Source organism: Bos javanicus, chromosome 17 (assembly GCF_032452875.1).
Source record: "Bos javanicus breed banteng chromosome 17, ARS-OSU_banteng_1.0, whole genome shotgun sequence".
NCBI lineage: Eukaryota > Metazoa > Chordata > Mammalia > Artiodactyla > Bovidae > Bos > Bos javanicus.
Window position 1 is genome coordinate 36069981 of NC_083884.1, and position 12510 is coordinate 36082490.

Consider the following 12510-nt stretch of genomic DNA (forward strand, 5'->3'; position numbering starts at 1 on the left):
AATTTAAGCAGGTTAAATTATGACTGAAGCAGAAAGTTAGATTTTCTCTATGTGAGCTTTAATTGACAACCCAAAATATTTACCAAGTAGTTGTTTTTTTCCAGAGTCTGTAATGTTGTTTTCCTTTTCTTGATCAGAAGGCCTATCTGAAGTGTTTCATCTTAACACATCTGAAAAGAATATCAATTTTAACCAATTATACAAGATATTCTGGCTTCATCAGAAGTTTCACCATTTCAGATTAAATGATTTTATTACACATGCCCTTGCATGTGTGCACACACAAGGAAACTAATATTAATCCAATGTAATATTTTCTTCAAAAAATATTTCTAAAACTAGAAGATCACACATTTGCAAACTACAGTCTTCCAAAGATTTCAAACCCACTGTACGGATGGAAAGAGCATGATTTTGGTAATCAGAGGATTCTAGAGGTCAGATGTTACCTTTAAAACATACTCCTGGGTCCTTGCCAGCAAAAATGATGCCTCAATTTCCTTCCTGTTCCCAGCATTTTTTATCAAATGAAAATCACCTTGCAAGTTTTCAAGCTGCTTGGGAATGGTAAACCATACTACTTAAAGGATCTGAACCGGAGTCCAATTACCTGATTTAAATCACAGCTCTGACTTTGGACAAGTTGTTTTTAGGGCTGTGGGATTTAGTTCTCTCATCTATAAAATGAGAGTTAAAAACAGACTTTACATGACAGGGTTGTTATGATTATTAAATGAGATATGAACATAAAGCATGTACCACCAGTACTTTGATAAGATAAATACTCTGGTTAATTCATTTATTTTTATACTTCATATATCTCTCTAATTTAAAATAAATCAGCTTCACTGCTATGCACAGAGCTGAAAGCAGCAACGTGAAACCAGTTGAAACTCAGACGTTTCAACAGTCACGGAAAACAATTATTTCCTTACAGAAGAAATTTACAAGAATTCTCTCCCTTTAACAAGCGTCCCTAATTTGCTTCTGTCAAGACTAAGGCCAAGAAGCAGGAGGGGGACAATTCTGTAGAGGGAAAATCAACTTCCCTTCACCTTCCTTTGGTCAAAAGATGTTTCCGCTGAAATGTACTCTTCCATAGTGTAGACTCAGCAAGCAACAATCACAATACAAGCACACCACACCTGAGGAGTAGAGAGGGTTTCAAAGGCTCCCTTGCCCTTGGTCCACAATCTACCCTGCGTTAAGCACTCTGGGGTCTCCTGCAGCCCCATGCAGCTAACAAGGCTAAAGCCAGAGCTTACAGGTATATATATCGTCCTTCCCACATACCAGGAGGTGGGCGTCGCCCGCCTGTCTTACCACCATTCACCGGGCCAGTTCCTGCATTCGAGGCCCTAATCACCTGACTGTCATGGCCCTTTCAGGCCTTCTCACTGACCTCGGATACCCGGGTTCAAGTCTCTGTGCTGCAGGTAAAGATGGCAAACGAGTAAGAGATGAGTCGACGCTGCAGCAAGCAAGCGCGACGAAGCCACACCTCCCTGATTCCGACCAGGCTGCGGTCCAGAGATGCTGGGAAGAGTGCTGCCCACACAGACCCTGCCCAGCCCTACCCGTTCCCTCACCTGAGCGAGCGCTGGGGCTATCGGAACCGCTCGGGTCTCTCTCCGGGGACGCCGAGGGCCTTGGGCGGCGGCGGCGGCGGCGGCAGCTGCTGCGCCCAGCCAAACACGGTCTGCTGAGCCCTGCCAGGGTCCACACCCTCTCGCCCCGCCACCCGGCCCGCCGCCCGACCTGCGGCCGGTGGCCCCAACCTCTGACACAGAGAGGGGCGGAGGAGGATGGGAGGGGTCCGAGATGGGGGCCGGGCGGCACTGCGGCTGCGTCAACTGGTAACGTCACGCGTCACGGCGCCGGCGCCTCGACGCACGCCACCTGAGCCCCGCCCAGGAATTGGGGCACCCCGCCCCTCTCTCGTTTCTCCGGACTTGGGGCGGAACCTGGACGTTGAGGCGGAGATAAGGGGCGAATGTGAAAAATCATTTTGTTACCCACCGTAAAGGAATGGTAATGAATTGCTCTACTTGAGGCCTTGAGAGAGATGAACACAGGTAGGGACAGATCCTAACAAAAAAGAGAATCAGACCGGTGCTCTGATTTGAAGTGAATCCGCTCAGAATAGAGAGCAGTATTCCTATGACTCTTATCAACATAGGGGAGCTTGACGGTGTGAAATGCTGCCACGGTGAATCGCTCAACTAAGTCTCGTATTGTTACACTAATGAAAAGTGGTTTGATACCAATTTTGAAGAGAAAAGCTCTTCGTAATATTCGAGGGTGAACCAAAGCAAATGACTTCCTGGAGTTACAGGCTTACTATAGATATTTTGCACACGTCTTAGGTACCAGTTGCAATGGAAAGAGAAAGGTGAGAAACAGTCTTTAACTCTATAAAAGTTTTCTGATTGCTTGGGGCAGATGTAGAATACGTACATAAGATAACTAGAAATGCAAACGATAATATACTAATGCTGCTGCTGCTGCTGCTAAGTCGCTTCAGTCATGCCCAACTCTGTGCGACCCCATAGACGGCAGCCCACCAGGCTCCGCCGTCCCTGGGTTTCTCCAGTCAAGAACACTGGAGTGGGTTGCCGTTTCCTTCTCCAATGCGTGAAAGTGAAGTCGCTCAGTCGTGTCCGACTCTTCGGGACTCCATGGACTGCAGCCTACCAGGCTCCTCCGTCCATGAGATTTTCTAGGCAAGAGTACTGGAGTGGCACTAGCAATAGCTAATACAGTGTCAAGCTTGAGCGAGGCACTGTTCTAAGCACTTTATATTTACTGACATTTAGTCTTCCCGAAACCCTGTGAGATAAATATTACTATTATCCCCACTTACTTCCCTTTCACAAATTAAAAACTAAGGTACAGAAAGAGGTTAAATAACTTGCCAAACTGTAGAGCTAGGGTTCCTAAGCAGTATGACTCCAAAGTGTATGGTCTTAAGCATTACTGTATTGTTGTTCAGTTGCTCAGTCGTGTCTGACTCTTTGCGACCCCATGAACTGCAGAATGCTAGGCCTCTGTGTCCTTCAGCATGTCCCAGAGCTTGCTCAAACTCATGTCCATTGAGTTTGTGATGCCATCCAACCATCTCGTCCTCTATGGTCCCCTTCTCCTCCTGCCTCAGTCTTTCCCAGCATCAGGGTCTGCCTCTTAAATTCTAAATATCTAAACCTCCCGTTGTGATTTCCTTGAGCTGAAGTGCCACTCCCCTAACATTTTTATGTGGGAGCTCCATTTTTACCTCAGAACAGCTATGAAGCCAAATTTAAAATAAAGCCAGAAAAAGGTAATCACATGAAGTATTGTACTCACCATTATTGCCTATAAGGAAATGGAGGCCCAAGCAAGAGTGGTTTATGAAGGGACTGGATGAAAGCCAAGAAGAAAAAAGTATACATTATCTTAGTTACTTCCACCTGCCACCAAGACACACCTACCTCCCTTATTCGAATGAACTCTAGAGCTTATTTCTGCATTTCTACAAACAAATTAATTTCAATAGTCTCGTTGAAAGTCTGGAAGAATCTTCCAGTCATTCTTAATCCTTATTCCCTAGTAAGACTCCAAGGATTCAAGTTTGCTACAGTCAACTTTTCCAGAGGGAAATTGTCCCAGCACAAGTTCTCTGGACAAGGAATACTAAGATGTGGTTCATGTTCCTCAAATTAAAAACTAAACTGAAACTAAATTGCCCTGGAGCTACACAAGGAGTTAATAGCAAAGAGGGAAGATGGAGGGGAAATTCACTATATTCATCTAATCACTGAGTGGAGAACTGGAATCTAAAAGTTTCCGACTCTACTTCCTTTCATCCGTAAGACCAAGAGCCACCTTGTAACTGCAGATATGCATTAGATAGCATCATAAAAATGAATTATTTATTTTAAAAGCCTCTCTATTAAGGTTTTTAATGTTGTGAAGATCATTAAGCTATCTGACCATTTCATTCACTAATTTTCAGGAAAAAGCTTACTTATTCCCTTCACTTATCTGCCATCTACTTTCATTTTTTCACCAGCATCCCACTAAACTAAAAATACAAAGGCAACTATCTCCATCCAGAGACAATAAGAATTGCTCTCATGATGGAAGCCCTCTCTCTAATGATTTTTGGTGTCTTTTTTTTAACTTTTTACTTTTAAATCATTATAGATACACAGAAGTTGCAAAGGTAATACACAGTGATTTTGTGTACACTTCACCCAGTTTCTCCCAATGATTATATAATTATACATAATTACAATACAACATGAAAACCAGGTATTTGACATTGGTGTAATGTGCATATATAGCTTTATATCATTTTATCACATGTAAAGTCGTGTAACCATCTCTGCAAACAAGAAAAGAGCTATTCTATCACCATAAATATATCCCCTCAGGCTATAGTCACACTTACTCTCCCTGTACTATTACTAGCCTCTGGCAATCACTAATCTGTCTTCAATCTCTATAAATGTAATTATTTCAAGAATATTATTTTAATGAAACCATATAAGTGACCTTTAGAGACTGGCTTTTTTCACCAGCACAATGCCCTTGAGATCTATCCAAGTTGTTGCATATATTGACAGTTTATTCTTTTTATTGCTGAGTGTTCCAATCTGTTTAACCATTCGCCTACTGAGGAACATTTTGGTTGTTTCCCGTGTGGGTCACTTTCACTTCACTTCACTTCATGTGGGTTTAATACAAATAAAGCTACTGTAAATAACTATTTTCTTTAGCTTCATCTCTTTTGGCCCACTGCAGAGGACTATTTTTTTTTAAGTTGAGACCAAGGTGAAATTTACCTTTTTCAACTTTGTCTCCTCCCTTTGTTACTCTCATTTGCCACTCACTGGCTCACATATAGAAGCCATTCTGATGTCTGATTAAATCAGTTCTTCTTCAAGGACTATAGATAATATTCTAAGCCATGTCCTTTGAGCTGTTTTACAGACACTGAAACCCTCATGAGGTGGAATAAGTTAATTGTATACTGCCCACAAGCACATAGACCCCAGACCAGCTGGAACCAGAAGGTTGATGATGCTGACTCACCATTACTTCACCACCAATCATGCAAAAGAATGTCCGTGAGCTGATCACACACCCTGCAACCCACTCCCTCACTCTGGTTTTAAAAACCTTTCCCTGGAAGCCATCAGGGTGTTTGGGCCTTTTGAGCACTAGCTGCCAGGACTCCTTGCTTGGCACCTGCAATAAATGTTGCGCTTTCCTCCACAACCATCCAGTGTCAGGAGATGGGCATTACTGCACTGGGGCAAGCTGACTCGTTTGGTTCAGCAACACAACTACTGTATAGATAATTTTAAAACAATAATGCTACAGCAGCATATTGTCTGTATTTTAATGCATAAAGGAATTTAATGGCATCAATGTGTTAGTTGTTGTGAATGTTTACTTCAGATTTTTATTTCACTATCTTTTAATAATTTCTTAAAATCACAATTTCTCCATGTACAAACTTGAATGTTCCAAAGTTGTTATACACTTTTTATAACACCATACCAAGTCTGAAGTTAATTCTCATAACAAAAAGAAGAAAAAGGTAACATCAGTAAGTCTATAAAAACATACACACACAAAAATAATAGTTTCCTATATTATTTCCCAATGTATATACCAACTTAAATTATTTCTTTCATTTCACTTACCCAAGCCAATGAAGGTCACAATTCAAGCTTCTGTGTCCTAGGAGCCACCAATGCTAACAAACTGATGACGTTTAAGTTGAAAATATGTTAGGAAAACCAGAATTACATACTTTAAAGCTGATGAAAAAGTGAAAGTAGATGAACATGTGTTTTAAAAGAGGAAGTTTGTACATCTTTTGATACGCTAAAAAAATCCAGCTTTCTGATGAGGATTTGAACTGTAATGACATATAGTATCCTACAAATCAACAAGAAAACCAACAACCTAATGAGCAAAATATATGAACATATAGTTCACATAAAAAGAAATACAACTGGATGTAAAACATTAAAAAAGATGGTCATAATTCTCATAAAAGTATAAAGGCCGATTAAAGCTCAAGTTGCACCATTTCTTTTCTCTTCAACTGACAAAGCTCAAAACATTTTTGATAACTCAATATTAGAAAGAGTTTGAAGAAATAGACACTCTCTTACCTTGCTGGTGGGCATGAACTGGTTTAGCCTTAATGGAGGGATCTTTTTAAATCTTTTTAAATCTTTAAGTGCTTGTATCTTTTGACCCAGCAATTCCATTCCTAGAAACAAATCATATGGAAATATTCACACATGACCAAAGTATACAAGCTACCACTGCTACTTTGTTTGTATAGATAAAAGACTGTTAGGTTTTACTTTTATTTTTTATTAGCATTTAGTGGCCTTTTGTTCCTCAGTGCCCAGAAGGACCTTTCCTGAGTGTCATTTCCCATGTCAGAAGGAAATTTCACAGTTCAGAAACCAATTGTGGTCACACTTGTGTAACAGAAGGGGTAGAAGGAGGATGTCTCAGGCATTTCCTACCTAAAATCTGTATGTTAGTATAGTGCATCCAGCAAGAACACACTCAAAATTGAAGGAATTAAACAAGCTCTTTGGGAAAACATAGTGCAGGAACAAACATGAAGTAATTAAACAATGCTGTTATCTCAAAAGAAACTGGAACCAAATGCTTTATCAGTAATACAGCTTGTAGGTTGCAAATTCAGACTATGAATTTAGAAAAGAATCCAGAGTCAGTTCATAGTCTAGATAAAAAAAAAGTGTTAGTCACTCAGTCATGTCTGACTCCTTGCAACTCCATCTATTGCAGCCCACCAGGCTCTTCTGTCCATAGGATTCTCCAGGCAAGAATACCGGAGTGGGTAGCCATTCCCTTCTCCAGGGGATCTTCCAGACCCAGGAATCTGGGTCTCCTGCATTGCAGGCAGATTCTTTACCATCTGAGCCACCAGGGAAGTCCACAGATGAAAAAGAGACTTCTGTGAATTCTAAACCTTCTGACAGGCCTGATCCGGATATCTTAGAAAAGCTGGCTTACCAGTTGTGGTTTGCTTCAGTTGCAGGAAATTTTGACCTTTGAGTCCCCATATAATGTGCAGGTCCAGTCTGGACTTAGTGCTTTCTTTCGATGAATCATTGGAATCCAGGAGTCTGTTCCCTGAGCTCATCAGCACATGGGTTTGTTAACAGTACCTGATAGGGCCCTCTCTAGTGAGACAGAAAAGGATCCTTCTGGAGGTATCTTTTCCAATAGACAAAAATCTCTAGTTGTGATGCTTAAGGTCTTCATCTTCCAAGAGCACACTGTGAAAAGGTGGCTCCATTGGAGCAAGATTATTTTTAATAGAAGAAGTTAGGCCTTTACAATGTTGAAATACATCTCCTTTTATCAGCTGTGGATGAGAGAGGCAAAGGTCAAGTGCATTGGGCGTCCAGGGACTATCTCCAAGGATTAGAGTTTACGAGTTCTGAAAGGGGTAGACCTGAGATGTAGAAAGACTAATAGTGCTTTGGGCCAGGGTATTTGGAGGGTCTCTACAAATTTTGCCAATTGTGTCTTAATAATGCCATTTGTATGTTAGACTAACTCTTGGGATTGGGTATGGTAAACACAGTGAAAGTGTTATAAAACCAGCCAAACAACAAAGACTTCTCAAAAGTATCTAGAAAGTAAAACGGATTCCTCAAACACTGTGAAGTTTGGAAGGAAGGTGTTCCCCTGGTAGGAATAATCTTTTCTGACAAAATTTTAGCCGTGGAAGAAGCAGTGACTTGCCTACAAGGGAAAGCTCCAGCCCAGTGTGAAAATATACAAACAACAACTAAAAAATATTTAGGTCTATGAGACTAGACAGATGTATGAAATCCATTTGCCAAACCTCAAATGGTCCATTGTGCAGTTTTAAATGTCAGGGAGTAGTATGAACATGCTTCCCTCGGTTAGTTTGGAAAGGTAGGACAAGTGAGGTAGGTACTTTTTGTGGCCCTATTAGAATCTTCTCACTGATATTGGTTCATGAATGCTAACACTCTGTCAGTGGACCAGTGGTTCAATGCATGTACAGTGGTAAAGAGTAAAAACCTTAGAATTTCTATAGGACCATTTGTTATTTGGCCTAAATCAGAGTTCTCTCTTTTTATCACACCAATAGTTACTAGATCAATACAATGTGACATTAGTGAAAGACTAGACACATGGAACTCTTTTGGTGTTGGAGAAGACTCTTGAGAGTCCCTTGGACTGCAAGGAGATCCAACCAGTCCATTCTGAAGGAGATCAGCCCTGGGATTTCTTTGGAAGAAATGATGCTAAGGCTGAAACGCCAGTACTTTGGCCACCTCATGTGAAGAGTTGACTCGTTGGAAAAGACTCTGATGCTGGGAGGGATTCGGGGCAAGAGGAGAAGGGGACGACAGAGGATGAGATGGCTGGATGGCATCTCTGACTCGATGGACGTGAGTCTGAGTGAACTCTGGGAGTTGGTGATGGACAGGGAGGCCTGGCGTGCTGCGATTCATGGGGTTGCAAAGAGTCGGACACGACTGAGCGACTAAACTGAACTGAGACACATAGATCAATAGAACATAAAAGAGAGCCTCAAAGTAGGCCCACACAAATATAGTCAACTGATCTTTGACAAAGGAGCAAAAGCAATTAAATGGAGAGTGCACATTTATATAGATATAAAATATAAACCTATAAAATGTTAGAAGAAAACACAGATAAATCTTCATAACCTTGAGTTAGGCCTTGGCTTCTTAGATATGACACCAAAAGCACAAGAAACAAAAGAAAATATAAATTGGAGTGCATCAAAGTTAAAAACTTTTGTTCTACAAATGGTATTATCAATAAGTGAAAAGACAACCCACAGAATAGGATAAGAATTTTGTCATATCTGATAAGGAATTTATATCCAAAATACATAAAGAACTACTATGACTCAACAAAAAATATATAAATTACCCAGTTTTTAAATGGGCAAACTATTTGACTATCTGTTCCTCAAAAAAGATATACAAATGGCTAATAAGCACATAAGATGCTCAATGTCATTACTCATTAAGAAAATGCAAATCAAAACCACAATGAGATGCCTTTTCACACTAACTAGGATGGCCATAATCAAGACAACAGATGTGTGGAATGGGATGTGTTGAGAAATTGGAGCCCTCATATTTTGCTGATGGGAATGCAAAATGACATGTCCACAATCTTTGTAATCCCATGGACTATAACCCACCAGGTTCCTCTGTCCATGGGATTTCCAGGCAACAATACTGGAGTGGGATGCCGTTTCCTCTTCCAGAGGACCTTTCCAACCCAGGAATTGAACCCAGGTCTTTTATGCCTCCTGCATTGGGAGGTGGATTCTAAAATTGAAAACATATATTCACATAAAAATGTATACATGGATGTTCATGGCAGCATCATTTATGAAACCCAAAAGGGGAAACACAAATATTATTAACTGACGGGTGGATAAACCAAATGTGCTACCTCAATAAAATGAAATATTATTCAGCAATAAAAAATGAGGTGCTGATACTTGCTCCAACATGATTAAACTTGAAAACATTATGATAAATGTCAGTCACAAAAGACCATATATTGCAAAATTCCATTTATATGAAATATCCAGATTAGGCAAATTCATAGATATACAAAGTAGATTTATGGTTGCTTAGGCTGGAGGAGGGGGGGATGGGGATTCACTGCTGATATTATAGGGTTCCTTTTGAGGGGCACAAGTGTGTTTTAAAATGAGACTGTGATGATGATTGCATAACCCTAAGATTACATGAAAAAAAAAAAAACACGGAATCATATATTTTGTATGGAAAAATGGTATAGATTTTATCTTAATAAAACAGTTTAAAAATAGATTTAAAAAACTGACTGGTTTCTCCTTGTCTGAGCAGAGTTCTAGCTATAGCAGACTTGCTCCTTCACCCTCCTGTGTCTCAAGACCCAGCAAATAGCTCTCAGGATGGAAGCAGCCCCAGGTTCCTGCTCATTCAAAAGGGTTTGTCCCTCTCTGAATTTAGCTCCCTCATTCTTCTTTGTGTCTTTAAGTTAAAATATGATTTTTTAGTTTATTTGATGTGCTTTCATTTTTAGGGTGACCTCCAGGGATGTACATTTGGGCTGGAATCAAGATTGCCGGGAGAAATATCAATAACCTCAGATATGCAGATGACACCACCCTTATGGCAGAAAGTGAAGAGAAACTAAAAAGCCTCTTGATGAAGGTGAAAGTGGAGAGTGAAAAAGTTGGCTTAAAGCTCAACATTCAAAAAACGAAGATCATGGCATCCGGTCCCATCACTTCATGGGAAATAGATGGGGAAACAGTGGAAACAGTATCAGACTTTATTTTTCTGGGCTCCAAAATCACTGCAGATGGTGACTGTAGCCATGAAATTAAAAGACGCTTACTCCTTGGAAGGAAAGTTATGACCAACCTAGATAGCATATTCAAAAGCAGAGACATTACTTTGCCAACAAAGGTCTGTCTAGTCAAGGCTATGGTTTTTCCTGTGGTCATGTATGGATGTGAGAGTTGGACTGTGAAGAAGGCTGAGTGCCGAAGAATTAATGGTTTTGAACTGTGGTGTTGGAGAAGACTCTTGAGAGTCCCTTGGACTACAAGGAGATCCAACCAGTCCATTCTGAAGGAGATCAGCCCTGGGATTTCTTTGGAAGGAATGATGCTAAAGCTGAAACTCCAGTACCTTGGCCACCTCATGCAAAGAGTTGACTCATTGGAAAAGACTCTGATGCTGGGAGGGATTGGGGGCAGGAGGAGAAGGGGACGACAGAGGATGAGATGGCTGGATGGCATCGCTGACTCGATGGACGTGAGTCTGAGTGAACTCCAGGAGTTGGTGATGGACAGGGAGGCCTGGCGTGCTGTGATTCATGGGGTCGCAAAGAGTCGGACACAACTGAGCAACTGAACTGAACTGAACCGAAAGTCAAGAAAATGCATTGGAACACCCAGGAAGGAAGTAACGCATGAGATTAAAGATTAGCTCCAGATTGAGCTAGCATTGACCACGGGATAGAAAAAGAAAAGCCAGACAAAATGGGACCAAGTGGCCAATAAGGTGGGAAGGAAACCACAAAAGGCAGTATGGCCAGGAAGCCAAAAGAGGTTAATATTTCACAATGGAGATATGTTCCATAGACTAAAAATGCAATTGCAACTGAAAGATGAACTTTTTCATAAGTAACAAAAGGAGGTAGGCAAAATATGACTACAATTTATGGGTGGAAATTGTTTGTAAGATAGACATTTTACAGAGAACTTAGGGGAGCTTATCTAGACAGAAAACCTATAGAGCTGATTTTATTTTTTATGAATTAATAAATATGCAAAATAAAATTCTAAATTTCCTAAATTTGACTTAAGTTTTCTAGTGTTTCTCCTTAGTAGAATTAAAGTTCTGAGTAACAGCAAAGATAAATAACCTGCCTCTTGAGAAACCTATATGTAGGTCAGGAAGCAACAGTTAGAACTGGACATGGAACAGCAGACTGGTTCCAAATAGGAAAAGGAGTATATCAAGGCTGTATATTGTCACCCTGCTTATTTAACTTATATGCAGAGTACATCATGAGAAACACTGGGCTGGAAGAAGTACAAGCTGGAATCAAGATTGCTGGGAGAAAATAACCTCAGATATGCAGATGACACCACCCTTATGGCAGAAAGTAAAGAAGTAAAGCGCCTCCTGATGAAAGTGAAAGAGGAGAGTGAAAAAGTTTGGCTTAAAGCTCAGCATTCAGAAAACAAATATCATGGCATCTGGTCCCATCACTTCATGGCAAATAGATGGGGAAACAGTAGAAACAGTGTCAGACTTTATTTTGGGGGCTCCAAAATCGCTGCAGGTGGTAACTTCAGCCATGAAATTAAAAGATGCTTACTCCTTGGAAGGAAAGTTATGACCAACCTAGACAGCATATTAAAAAGCAGAGACATTACTTTGTCAACAAAGGTCCGTCAAGTCAAGGCTAGGTTTTCCCAGTCATCATGTATGGATGTGAGAGTTGGACTATGAAGAAGGCTGAGTGCCGAAGAATTGATGCTTTTGAACTGTGGTGTTGGAGAAGACTCTTGAGAGTCCCTTGGACTGCAAGGAGATCCAACCAGTCCATTCTAAGGAAATCAGTCTTGAGTATTCATTGGAAGGCCTGATGTTGAAGTTGAAACTCCAATACTTTGGCCTCGTGATGCGAAGAGCTGACTCTTTTGAAAAGACCCTGATGTTGGGAAAGATTGAAGGCAGGAGAAGAAGGGGACAACAGAGGCCTAAATGGTTGGATAGCATCACTGACTCAATGAACATGAGTTTGAGTAAACTCTAGGAGTTGGTGATAGACAGGGAGGCCTGGCGTGCTGCAGTCCATGGGGTCACAGAGTTGAACACGACTGAGTGACTGAACTGAACTGAACTGAACACTACCATTGAATTATTTTTCTAAAATTAC

At 40.8% G+C, this 12510-nt stretch overlaps 1 protein-coding gene across 7 annotated transcripts in view; it reads right to left on the bottom strand.

Moving 5' to 3' along the window:
* The window catches only part of BLTP1 (bridge-like lipid transfer protein family member 1), a 194990-nt gene extending 193311 nt beyond the window's left edge, over positions 1 to 1679 (bottom strand). For all 7 annotated transcript variants that reach the window (XM_061384265.1, XM_061384270.1, XM_061384269.1 and 4 more), the window contains exons 1-2: positions 1590 to 1679; positions 84 to 170 (exon numbers count right to left, since the gene is read on the bottom strand). The gene's annotated coding sequence lies outside the window, so the exon portion shown is untranslated. The remainder of the gene's footprint in view (positions 1 to 83; positions 171 to 1589) is intronic.
* Positions 1680 to 12510: the final 10831 nt, after the last annotated feature.